This window comes from Cavia porcellus, unplaced genomic scaffold (genome assembly GCF_034190915.1).
Source record: "Cavia porcellus strain 051 isolate PalLab524CR breed Dunkin Hartley unplaced genomic scaffold, mCavPor4.1 scaffold_25, whole genome shotgun sequence".
NCBI lineage: Eukaryota > Metazoa > Chordata > Mammalia > Rodentia > Caviidae > Cavia > Cavia porcellus.
The window spans coordinates 1,970,841-1,982,493 of NW_026947508.1; the positions used below are offsets into that span (position 1 = coordinate 1,970,841).

The 11,653-nt window shown below is 58.1% G+C and overlaps 1 long non-coding RNA gene across 1 annotated transcript in view; it reads left to right on the top strand.

Annotated features, from left to right (window-relative positions):
- The window catches only part of LOC134472873 (uncharacterized), a 28,002-nt gene extending 16,671 nt beyond the window's left edge, over positions 1-11,331 (top strand). Inside the window, exons 2-4 of the long non-coding RNA XR_010042852.1 lie at positions 59-243; positions 1,595-9,243; positions 9,834-11,331. This is a non-coding gene — a long non-coding RNA (uncharacterized LOC134472873). The remainder of the gene's footprint in view (positions 1-58; positions 244-1,594; positions 9,244-9,833) is intronic.
- Positions 11,332-11,653: the final 322 nt, after the last annotated feature.

Sequence of the window (11,653 nt, forward strand, 5' to 3'; positions counted from 1 at the left end):
ACTGCCCCCGGGGACACGGGGATGTGTGAGTTAGAGACTGGATTCTTCTGCTTCACAGGCTGCCCCCAGGATCTTCGGGAGATATATGGAGAGCCTGGGCTTAAGTGACACCTCGAGATGGCACAGATGGGGCTTTGGGGCATTCTCTGTGTGAGACAAGGAACAAAGAGAATATTGGAGACCGCAGTGCGTGCTGGGACCATTTGCTCAGGAGGACCACATTTGTCACATCCACTGCAGGGAGTATGGGACCGCGTGACTGGGTCTGCTAATGGGAGGTGACCGGAGGGCTGGGGAGCTTCCGATGGGACAGTCACCTGCTCATGGCCCAGGGCCGCCCATTCTTGTTGATCTTTTGGTCATCAAGAAATACCTTTCCTGTGGCAAGCTCAGGGTGTGGCACTTTTGTTACAGCAGCTGTGACCGTTGCCCGGTGTCGGGCTGTGTCCCTACGCCCTCCCGTTCCAAGGACATCCCAGAGCTCCCTCAAGTGGAGCAGCAGTGCCTGTGGGGTGCAGCACACACCCTGCCGGGTCTGAAGCATCTCCATGCCAGGGTCTCAGGGATCGTGTGGACATGAGGGGAGAGGTCACTCTCCTTACTGCTTATGAAGCAGAGAAGCCCCTGAGTGTTCAGCGCAGCTGCAGCTGTCAGGGCCCCGCTGCAGGGGCAGGGCTGGGGCGGGATGTTGGGTGCTCTGACTTCCGGAGCCTTAGACTGAGGGCCCACGTGGATGCCCGCAGCTGCCGTGTTCCACTGTCACTTTAGGCCTGTGGAATCGGCACAGGCTTGGCATGAGACAGATTAAAGTTTTGCCTTTTGAAACTTTGGAAAAAAATTTCCAATAATTTGGAACCGGATTTGACTGAATCTATGGATGTGGAACCCATGTTCATGGAAGGTTGACTGTATGTCTATCTGGTTTACTCTAAATTTTACCTAAAAGAAGTTTATAGAGACAAAAATTTTAAGAGAATCATTAGCAGAGCTCCCAAACCTTTTCAGACATTCACAGGTCTTGGGTGGATGACTGGGTGGCCACTGGAAGGTGCAGCCTGGAGGAGGGGGCTGGGCTCAGGTATACAGGTGGGGAGAGGGGGGCGGGGCTCAGATGTGCAGGTGAGGAGAGGTGGGTGGGGTTTAGATGTGCAGGTGGGGAGAGGGAGCGAAGCTGAGGTGTGCAGGTGGGGAGGGGGCGGGGCTGAGTTTGCAGGTGGGGAGGGGGCGGGGCTGAGGAGTGCAGGTGGAGAGAGGGGTTTGGGCTCAGGTTGTGCAGGTGGGGAGGAGGAAGACACTCACCTGAGTTAGTGCTAGTAGCAATGTGATCGCCTCCCTCAGGCCAGGGTTCCCAGCCCTTGTGTTCTCAAAAACCAGGAGTGTCCTTCAAACGGAATGAGTTCCCTGAGAGCTCTGTTCCTGTGGGTTATCTCTGTGGATATTTACCTCATTAAAGACAAGCTGGGAGACATTGAAAACTCATGAGTTGTTAATCCACTTAAGAACAGCAATAAGCTCAGTTACAGTTACCTTACATAGCGAGTTTTAAGAAGAATAATTTTATAAAGCTCCCCTCCCCTGCTTTTTTACCTTTTAGGAAATGTGTTTAATGTTTGCTCAGTGAAGACAGCTGGATTCTCAGAACCACATCCGGATCCAATCTGTCACAATGTGCTGTTGTGTTTGAAGTATAGGAAGAGAATGTGGCTCCCCACAGATCCGGAGTTGGAAAACAGATGAGTATTTTGAGTGTTTTTCTAGCTTTTAAAGGAGTGATTGTAAGCTTTCTGCTTTGACAGAAAACAAGTCAACAAGGGGCTGGTTTTTAAAGGTCACCTGCGATGCGGGACGGGAAGTTTCAGATAACTTTTCCTCTTTTGGTCCATAAAGATCCGTCCTTCAGATGGACTTCTTCCCCCGCGCCACCCCGTGGGTTGGGTCCGGCCAGGCTGTGCATGTCTGTCCCCCTGCTCTTCACGGTTCTACCCGTGTCACTAATATCACACTCGCTGATCACGCCACCTGCTGGTCAGGAGTTCTGGGCAGCTGCCAGGCTCATGCTGGGGGTCATGTGTCCCCAGATCTCACGTTTGCTGGGAAGCCAGGTCTCCGTGATTGGCTACAAGCACTGCGGTGTTCGGAACAGAAACTTGGCTCCGCACGTTTTGTGGCAATGTTGGCAGTGCCCAGGTCTGAATGACAGCCTTTGTCTCAGCCGTGCCTACCCATGTCGTGTCCCTCCAGCTCTGCCTGAGATCCATGCTCACCTTGGTTTGTAACCGGTCCACTGCTCCCGTTTGAGGATTTTAAGTGAATAGTTCTGCGCTGCTCTGTGCCCTGTGCCCTGTGCCCTCTTCTGCTGTACGTGGATGTCCCTGTCACAGCAGATACCCTGCGGGTTGGTGGTGGGGCTCTGCCCTCCAGGCTGAGGGGGCCAGGAGGAGGGGGCCTCTTCCAGCCTGTGGCTTCAGCATCTGCCACAAGAAGCTTCGTGGCTGCTTCTACCCAGAAGAGGGCTGCAGGGCTTCACACAGAGATGGGGCACCCTGGTAGGAAGGGCTCCGTGCCGCGTCTGCTCCTGTGGGAGGACCGCCCCGCCTCCCTGTGCAGTGAGGGAGCCCGTGGTCTGCCCTCCTGCCTGCCTGGACAGCTGGGCGCTTTGTGGCTCAGTCCTTCCTGGGAGGAGGTTGGTGCTCAGCCGCTCAGACTGGCCACCCCAGCCCGTGGCCACTCTCTCCCGCTGAGCGCCATCCCTTCTGTGCCTGCCATTGTCATCCATGTCCCTGTTGGTCCTGACTGTGTGCCTGACTATGTGCCTGTCTGAGGAGCAGCTCAGGTCTCTCCTCCTGCACCTGCTGGATGGCCATGTGGGTGACATGTGGCTCTCCCGTCTGGAGTTTCCATCTGCCCCAGGGGGAGCTCCTTCTCCCTTCTGGGCCTCAGTTTACCCTCTCTGTGTGGGAGGAGTCAGCTGACAACTGGTGGGTGGGTCCCGCTGTCCCTGTCAGATCATGGAGCTGCCTGGTGAGTCATACAGCGGGGATTCAGAGTGTCCTGTGAGTGCTGCTGGCTGTGAGTGTCCTGTCGGGCGGTGCTGCCTCTCTCTGTCTCTCAGAGTATTTATTTTGGTTTACACTCTGGCAGTTAAGCTAGGTTGCATCAACTTGAATGGCTTGGGAGCCGCTTGGAGGATCAGCCGCTTGGAGGGCCACTTCTAGGTGGTCATGGAGACATGATCTTGGGTGCTATACGCAGTCTCCAGCCCCTTCTCTCTGGTGCTGTCCCCTGCTCTGCGTCCTGGCCTTTCTGAATTAGCACCCCTTGTCCTCCACACTCTTCCACCATGATGCTTCTAAGTCAGCCGACCATGGACTGAACCCCTGATACCCTGAGCCAAACTAGACCTGTCCTGCTTTAAGCTAAGGAGTCAGGAGTTGAGTTAGGAAATGCATACTTCCAGCACCTGCCTTCCTGGGGCTGCTTGAACACAGGCCCCTGAGCTGCCAGGACTGCAGTCCCACAGGGGCTCTGCTCTGCTGCAGTGAAGACCCAAGCTGCAGTGCTCCAGGGAGGGTGAGTGGCTGTCCCTATGGTCACCATGCTGACTGTGTGTGGTCAGGCCACACCTATCCATTTAGCACAGAGGCCTGAGGCTGCCTGGATTCTCCTGGAAGCTCACCTGGGTGCCCTGTGCCACGGGGCACTCCTGTCCCCTTCTCTGCATGGGAGCCAGTCAGGTTTAGCCTGGCCTTTGTGGATGTGGGAGTCTGGTCATCACTCAGGGGCCAGACCCTGTCCTGGCTGGATTTCCGGGGTGCAGAGGAAGATCAGTGCCCGGGAAGTAATGGTCCCCAGCAGCATACACTGTGGCCAGCACTGAGGCCATGGACACCAGAGGTTGGGTGGCCTGAAATCATTCAGGACCCTTGAAATGCAGGTTCTCAGGACTCAGCCCAGACATGTGGGGGCCCCAGGCTTTAGGTGGGTCTGGGAATCTCCACATCTGGGTGACCGGAAGCAGGCAGGCACACTGCCCTAGGGGGCTGACCTGGAGTAGGGCACTGACCACTACGGTGTCTGTATCTGCCCAACTTGCATCTTTGCTGCGGCCAGCGTTCCTGCTCCTGTGGCTTCCCTTGTGTAGGTTCAGAGGATGCCCAGGCTGTGCCTTCTGCCCCCTGGCTGACCTCTTTGGCACGCTTTTGGGTTTTGTGTTCTAGCAGGAGAGGAGGCAGGCACCGTCTGAGAGATGGGAGCATGTGTTTATGTCAGATCTCTGCTGCTCATGGACGGCCTTCCCTGGGGACTCCTGTGCCCAGTGCTCTGGGGATGCGATGCTGTCCCTTCCCTCTGCTCCGCATATGCTGAGCACGTCCTGCCTGTGCAGGAGATGCCCGTTGAGATGGAGAAAGAGTCCACAGGAGCCCGGGGCCTCACCGCCTGGCAGCCCGCTGAGGGAGGGTTGGCTTCCCAGCTGCCCCGCTGCCCCCCTGCCCAGCTGCTGCCTGGACCCCTGCCGTTGCTCCTCTCCTAAACAAGCCCTGTTCGAGGTTTCCCTGCTGTCCGAAGAGAGGTCAGGGACGGAGCTGCTTCCAAGCACAGAGCTGGGGTCTAGGGTGCATCTCCAGCACAGGGATTTGCTCCTGTCTGTGAGTCTCCCCTGCCTGGCCCCTCAGAACACACTGCGGCCCACTGGTGGCTACACCTGCGGTCCAAGGCTGCGGGCCGCTGGGAGGGGACAGCTCCTATGGCTGCTACCTCCTCCAGTTTCCATCGGCGATGGCCACAGTGACCTTGTCCCCTGCACCAGGGTGAGCTCCACACTCCTCCTCGAGGCTGGCTGCTTTTTGAGGTCCTCAGCCCTGGAGACCCCTTTTCTCATGTGTTTGGGAGGACGTGGCACAGAGAGGAAGAGGGGAGAGGTCACCGGCTGCCTTTGCTGCTCAGGAATCTTCCCAGAGCCTTGGGAAAAGTGCTTTTCCTGGATGCAGGGATTCTCCGGACAGGGAAATGCTGTCCTCCTTTAGATTTTCCAGAGCCACTCTTTCCCTTCCCTCTGCTCATCCATGTGCTCAGAAGGCCCAAGTTTCACGGGATTACTGTAAACCCAGGGCCCTTGCCTGCCTCTGATCCTGGAGCTCGAGACTGGCTCATGGCTCAGTCCCGAGGCCGCGTGGGTTCTCTAGGGGAGGCCGAGCATCCTGGACCTGCAGCGAGGCAAAGCCTCCAGGTTGAGGCTCCCCAGGGTGTGCGCAGCACCTCCTCAGCTGCCCTCTCCCCGTCCCTTCCCCCCTCTCTCCCTGGGTCCTGCCCTGGCCTGAGCCATTTTCTGAGGGTGCTCTTTGCCATCCAGAAGGATCCTTCCAGAAGTTTGGCTCCAGGAAGCTCTGCCCACGGAAAGCATGTTGGGGTCCCCAGCTCTCCGAGCCGGGTGCAGATCAGTCCATGTTTCCAAGGCTCCCTTTCCCCCTTCTGTCATCTGAAGCTGGGCTACATGTATCCCTGCTCTGCCCAGATGTGGCCTCCAGCTCTCTGAGATGAGCTGGAGCCTCCTGAACCCGAGGGGGACCCAGGGACACGGAGTCCATCCCTGTGGCTGAGCAAGGCCTCGGCGCTGCGGAAGGGGCGTTAATGCTCATGTTGTGTGGGGAAAACAGCCTGGGAGAGAGGCTCGCCTGCAATTTCATGTAACTAAATGTCATCCCACGCCGCCCGGAGGGTCGGGGCTGGGCCGAGAGGGATGAGGGGGATTGTACAACCTGGCTCATCACCCTCAGCTCCTATTTATCATAAAATCATTTACAGCACCATAAAACGTGTTAATATGGGCAGCTGGTGATGTATGTCTTTGATTTAGGAGCTGACATTTCTGTCCAGTGGCTGCTCAGCGTGGGGCCTGAAGCCCCGGGCAGAGACAGCAGAAGTAATCACACCCACCTCGGTGGTTGCTGGTGGTGACCAGCTGGGCTCACAGGCCTCTCTGCGGGGAGCCTGCAGGGGTGAGGTGGGGGAGTGCAGTGCCTCTGGGTGCTCAGCATGTGGGGCGGGGCCGGATCCCATGCAGCTACTGAGGGCCAGGCTGAGTGGAAGGCTGGGCCGACTGACCTGCCTTCCTCTCCTAGGAAGTGGACTTACAATTTAAATAATGAGACAAGCCCAGTGTGACCCCCTCAGAGGGCGCTGGCTGCAGTCAGAGCACAACTATCTCAACACACTCTTTATTGAGCACCTGCTATGTGCCTGGGCCAAAGGAAGCCGTGTGCAAGCCGTGGACTATGCTCCTGGCCACAGAATTGGGCCTCCTTCCAGATGGGTCGAGGGCAGATGGGAGAGGAAAGGGTGCAGGGGGTGTCTGCAGCCCTCTGCCCCACCTTCCGCCAGTGCTCACACGTCTCCTGAGTTCCTGTCCCTCAAAGGGGTGAGTCAGCCACTTGGAAAGGCCCACTGCAGACAAATGACCCGGAAACATGGACACAGCGTCTAGGTGGCTTTGGGACTAGAGGATCCCCACAAACTTGGGTCTCCATTTGCGGGAAATTTACTCCTAAGAAGCTCGCCCTCTCTATCTCCCCACTTGCCTTCCGCTCCTCTCCAGGCTGGTTCTCCACCCTTACCACGGGCTTGTTTTTGTTAATTTGAAAGGTAAACGCCAATGCCCCGTGGAACTCTGTCCCCCACCCCAGTTTATTAAAAAAGTTAAAGGCCTCGCAAATCATTTCTACGGGCAATTAAATGCCCTGGTGTGCACACGGGGGCTCAGCTGGCAGAGGCTCCAGGCTGGATCGGGTCTGTTTCCCGGGTGCACCCGCCCCCATCCCCACTGGACCCCCAGCCACGCCCTGGGACCCCGAGATAAGCGTTTCCATACATCAATCTCAGGAGGAGTGCGGTTTATATTCTGGGCACCGAGCATTTTTATTTGCCAATATTTTTTGGTCTCCGTGAGAACTGTCGGTTCATAACTTTCATTATTGCGCAGTGTTATTTACAGATCCCGGCGTCAGGGAAACCAGCTGGGGGAATATTTGTTCGCACGGCCCAGGCCCCCGCCTCCCCCGAAAGCTCTACATAAACTTTCCGCCAAATCTGAAGGCCAACATCCATCAGGCTCCGGCACGAGTGTGAGGTGGAGAGGCGGTTTCATTCTCGTTTTCGGAACATTTCCTCTTCAGTTTGCAGTGTCCAGCCTCCTCCCGAAGGACCCACCAGGGTGGACCCCAGACATCATTTCCAGATGGGCGGCTCCAGGGCCATTCTGCTGCTGTGTCCATGGGCAACCTGGCCCAGCTACTCCAGCTCCTCGGGGGCCTCCCATTCAAAGAGGGTCATGTCCATCAGGGTCATGCAGAGATTATCAGCTTTAAACCCAGTGTGGAAGCCAGCGCCCCAACAGCGTGTTTCCCAAGGTGTAGATGGATTCACATGGGCAGTCTTACAAGACCCCAGTGTAAGCCATCCATGTGATCTCTGAGCTGCACATAAAACAGAACAGGCTGAGAGATGGGGACTTGCCCTGAACATCCGAGATGTATGGCCACACTGGTCGCGTGATCCCCACGGGGACTGCAGCTGACTGTCCCTGTGTAGCAGCTGTGGGTGGACAGCTGACCTTGCCATCTCTGGGGTGAGCCTCCTCCTGCATCCCGAGTCCACTCCAGAGGCAGCTCAGCTGGCCCCATGATCCCTCGCCCTCCCCCACCTGGAGACCCGGTGGCACAGGGACAGGAAGCCCACTCCTGACGTGAGAACCAACTCGGGGTTCTGGGGAGACTGTCTCACACACACGGGGTGCACTGTGGGCAGGATGTGGAGTGTGGGGGTGGGACACACATGGAACTCAGCACAGTGAGCGATGTGAGGAGGAGCCTGCTCCGTAGGGGTGGGGGTGGCCCTCCAGTGGGGCTCCTGGACAAGCGCTGGGCACCGCCCCATCTTTCCTCTGTTCACAGCAGTGTGAATGGCACACCCTGCCCTCATCCCGCTTTCAGGCCCCAGCAAGATTTCCCCAGAGGAGCAGGGCTGCTTCCTGACCTGACCTGCTGAGGAGGGTGGGCCCCTGAGGGAACTCTCAGGACGAGGAGGTGCAGGGGCCCCAGGGGAGCTGAGACCTGCTGGAGCCCCTTCTGTGCTGCTGTCCGTCACTCAGAGGGGCAGCTGACAGCAGGTGGCGCTGCCCTGGGGCCCCTGGTGTGGGTGAGGGAGATCCCCCCCCCCATGGGGGGCCGGGTCCAGTGTCATCGAGGATTCTCCGAGGGTGGGGTTTCTGGTGCAGGTGGGGGCTCCCTCAGGGATGGCTGGGCCCTGGCTGGGCTGCCCTAGGCTTGCTGCTGTCGTACAGGGTCGGAGGCCAGGCGCAGAGTAGGAAGCTCTGTGGTGAGTCCGCCGGCCCTGGCAATGCGGGGCCCATGCTCACACAAGCTTTGCTCCCAAGATTGTTTCGAGATAATAGTGCGACTTCTATGAGTGAGACTTCTAGGAGGTTCCATTCGGGGTGGACAGGATGGAGAAGGAGAAGGAGGCGTCCTCCCGGCCGGTCACCGTGGACGAGGTGTCTGTCTGTGGTAACTGTTTCTGGATGCTCCAAGGTGGGGAGCCCTTGTGCGCCAGGGCTCACACACCACCTGTGCTTTGACAGCACGGTGGGAGGTGTGGGGGTGCTGTGCCATTAGCCCCACAAGTCCCTGCTCCGTGGCATCGTCTGGGAGGGGTCACCCCACGAGGCCTGTGGGCAGAGGACGGCGGCTCTTGGCTCTGCTCCCGTTCCCCTGTACCAGCTTGCTCTCTGCCCCTTGTCCCTGGCGTCTTCTGCCCACATGTCCATCGGGCACCCTCTCCCTCCCCTAGTTCCTGCGTCCTCTTAGCTCAGGTCGGGTTTGGGGGCGGCATCTGCCTTTAGAGCAAAGCACAGCCTTGGCGGTGTGGAGTGGGCATCAGGTTCCCACGGAGCCAGGCTGCGCCACCTGGCCCCCTTCGGGCCCCACCTCCAGGGCTGGCTCCCCGGCTCCTTGTGCTTCCTCGGGAGCTGAGATGAATGGAGACAGAGGAATGGGCACAGGCAGTGGGGGTGGTGGCCAGGGTTGGGGCCACCTCCCCTTCCCTGTGTCCTGCAGGGAGGCCGGGCGCCCTCCCCGCCGCCTCTTCCTCGTGGCTTTCCTGTCTTGAAACCTCCAGCCCTGGCCGGATTCCACCTCATGCTCTTTCTCGAGGCTGCTGACCCTGGAGCAACTCATGAGAAGCCACTCCGAGGTGCCTATTTGGAAGGAATTTTTCATTTTGTTGGCTTGACAGGTTTTAGAGGTTCCTGCTCACCCCCAAAGGTGACCTTGTCCTGGGGGTTTCCAGCAGCCGGGGACACCCTTCCTCCCTCTTTCCCTGGACAGCAGTTTGGTGGCTGGGGACAGGAGGAGGCAGGAAGAGCAGTGGGAAAACCTGTAGTGGGGAGGCCAGGCCGGGAGGGCAGCCCTGCAGCGGCCAAGCCGGAGGGCTCTGGGTTCCAGTTCGGGCACTTGTGGAAGAAACGCCACTGTCATTCTGTCCTCACTGTGACCTGCGCCGGAGCTGCAGACGGTGGTCTCCACGTGCTGGAAGCCCTGGAGGATTCTGCTTGCAGGAGACCAGGCTTTGGGGTCGCGGGTTCTGGGAATACGGGACGCAGGGAGGGTAGCTCAGGGCAGGAAGGGTCTCTGTCACCAGCACTAAGGACTGGATGCAGACATCTTTCCAGAGAGGAGAGAAGGTAGCACACTGTTTTCTTTTTTATTATAGCAGCTTTATTGAGATAAAATTCACGTACTGTAGTATCTACCCATTTAACCTGTGCATTTTACCGGTTGCAGAGCCTCTGTAGAGCTGGGAAACTGTCACCACAATCCATTTCAGAGTATTTTCTTTGCCTCCAAAGAATCGTCGCACCTCTCAGCGTCACCCAAGGTTTCTCCCAAATCCCTGGCAGCGGCGCCAAGCATGGAGTGTCCATCTCCATGGACTGCCGTTCCGGTTCTGGATGCGCATCTCAGGCTGTCCTGGCTGCCGTGACCCAGCTCCTCACAGAGAAAGGTGTGACAGCCGGGTTTATTCCCCCCGGGCCTGCAGGCAGCAGGGCGGGGCCCAGTGGCGGCTGTGTGGACTGCACCTTCTCTCCATCTTGCTGTGGCCTCCCTTATGAAGACAGGGATGTCATTCACAAGGGGACAGCCTGAGTCAAGGAACAAAAAGCGTGAACCAGAAAAGAGGAAAGTACTCACCGCTGTTGAAGATGAAACTCAGTGTCCAGAGATGCTGTAGCTAAGGACAAACAGGGGTCACGGGCTGGGCACCAGGTACCGGTGGTGCCAGAGCTGGCGGATGTGGTGCCCAGTCTTAATGACCCTTCAGACCTGGCCTTGAGGCAAATGACCGCCAGGAAGGGTCAGCTCCGAGGAGAGGAGTGTGCAGGACTGCGATCAGCAGTGTGCGAAGTGAACAGAAACGGAGGTGACTCGTGGTCTCAGGGCTGGGGAGAAAGTACCGTCCTGCACCGCCTAGAGGTGCTGAGAACCTGGAAAGAGCCACTCCAGGCTTGCAGCCCCTGCGGCTCCGCAGAGCACCTTTTCGAGGCCTGGAGTCACCTGGTGTCCTCCCAGCAGCCCCAGCGTGTGATACCACCTTGCTGCCCGCTGTGACGTCATTCAAGCTCTACCTCAGGGCCTCTGACCACAGCCTGGGTGCCTCAGGATGCTGGGGCTGGAAGTCCGAGGTCAAGGCGACATTGTAAAGGCCAAGGGACTGTCTTGGGCTCCTGTGCGTCTCAGCCCGAGGACATGGTTCTGGCTTCAACATAGGAACCTGAGGGGTCACTTCCTGCCTGTAGGCCATGCCTACAAACATTATTTAAAAAAAAAAAAAATCAATGCGCTGCTCCCACTCTAACAGTGAGGCCCGGGAGGAGAGTAATTTATCAGGACATGAGTTTCAGCGTGCATCTGCCTGGCGGAGGGAGATGTTTGCAGACTGGAACGGTCGTGTTGTTTTAACTCCCAACACTCCACAGGGCACGGCTGTCACTGCGTGTTCCTCCTAAGTGACGAGCCTCGTGTGGAAGGCTCCGGGCGGAGAGGGAAGGACCGGCTTCACTCCTCGGGCTCAGCACTGGGAGGACCTGGTCCACGGCACGCAGAGTGGGGCCGGGGACAGTGCGGGGGGGGGGGTGGTGGCCTCGGCAGAGCTCGGTTCTGGGCGGTTTCCCTTCTCCTGCAGCCCCTGTCAGGGCCGCCACCCCTGGCAAGCCCAGACAGGGTGGAGGACCCCTGCACGACTATCCCTGAGTAAAGGGCAGTAGTCTCCAGCTCAGCTACACCTGCGCTGTCTCCGTGTACTGATGTGTACAGAGCTGGCCCGGCCCCTTCTTTATCCCCTCGATGGGCTCTAAGCGATGTACACAGGGCTGGCGGAGGTGCTGAAGTGTACTCTTTGAAGCCAGGTGACAGTCACTGTTTTCCTGCCCTGTGACTCCCAAAAGCCGTGTTGAGCCAGGTAGGATAAGAAGCCACCACTCCCCACTGTCAGCTGGGATCTAGCCTCGAGATAAGAGGCTGTGACTTCCCAGGGCACAAAACCACACACATCATAGTGAAGCACTGGTCCTGAAACATTAGATGCCACCTCAGCTGTGTCATGC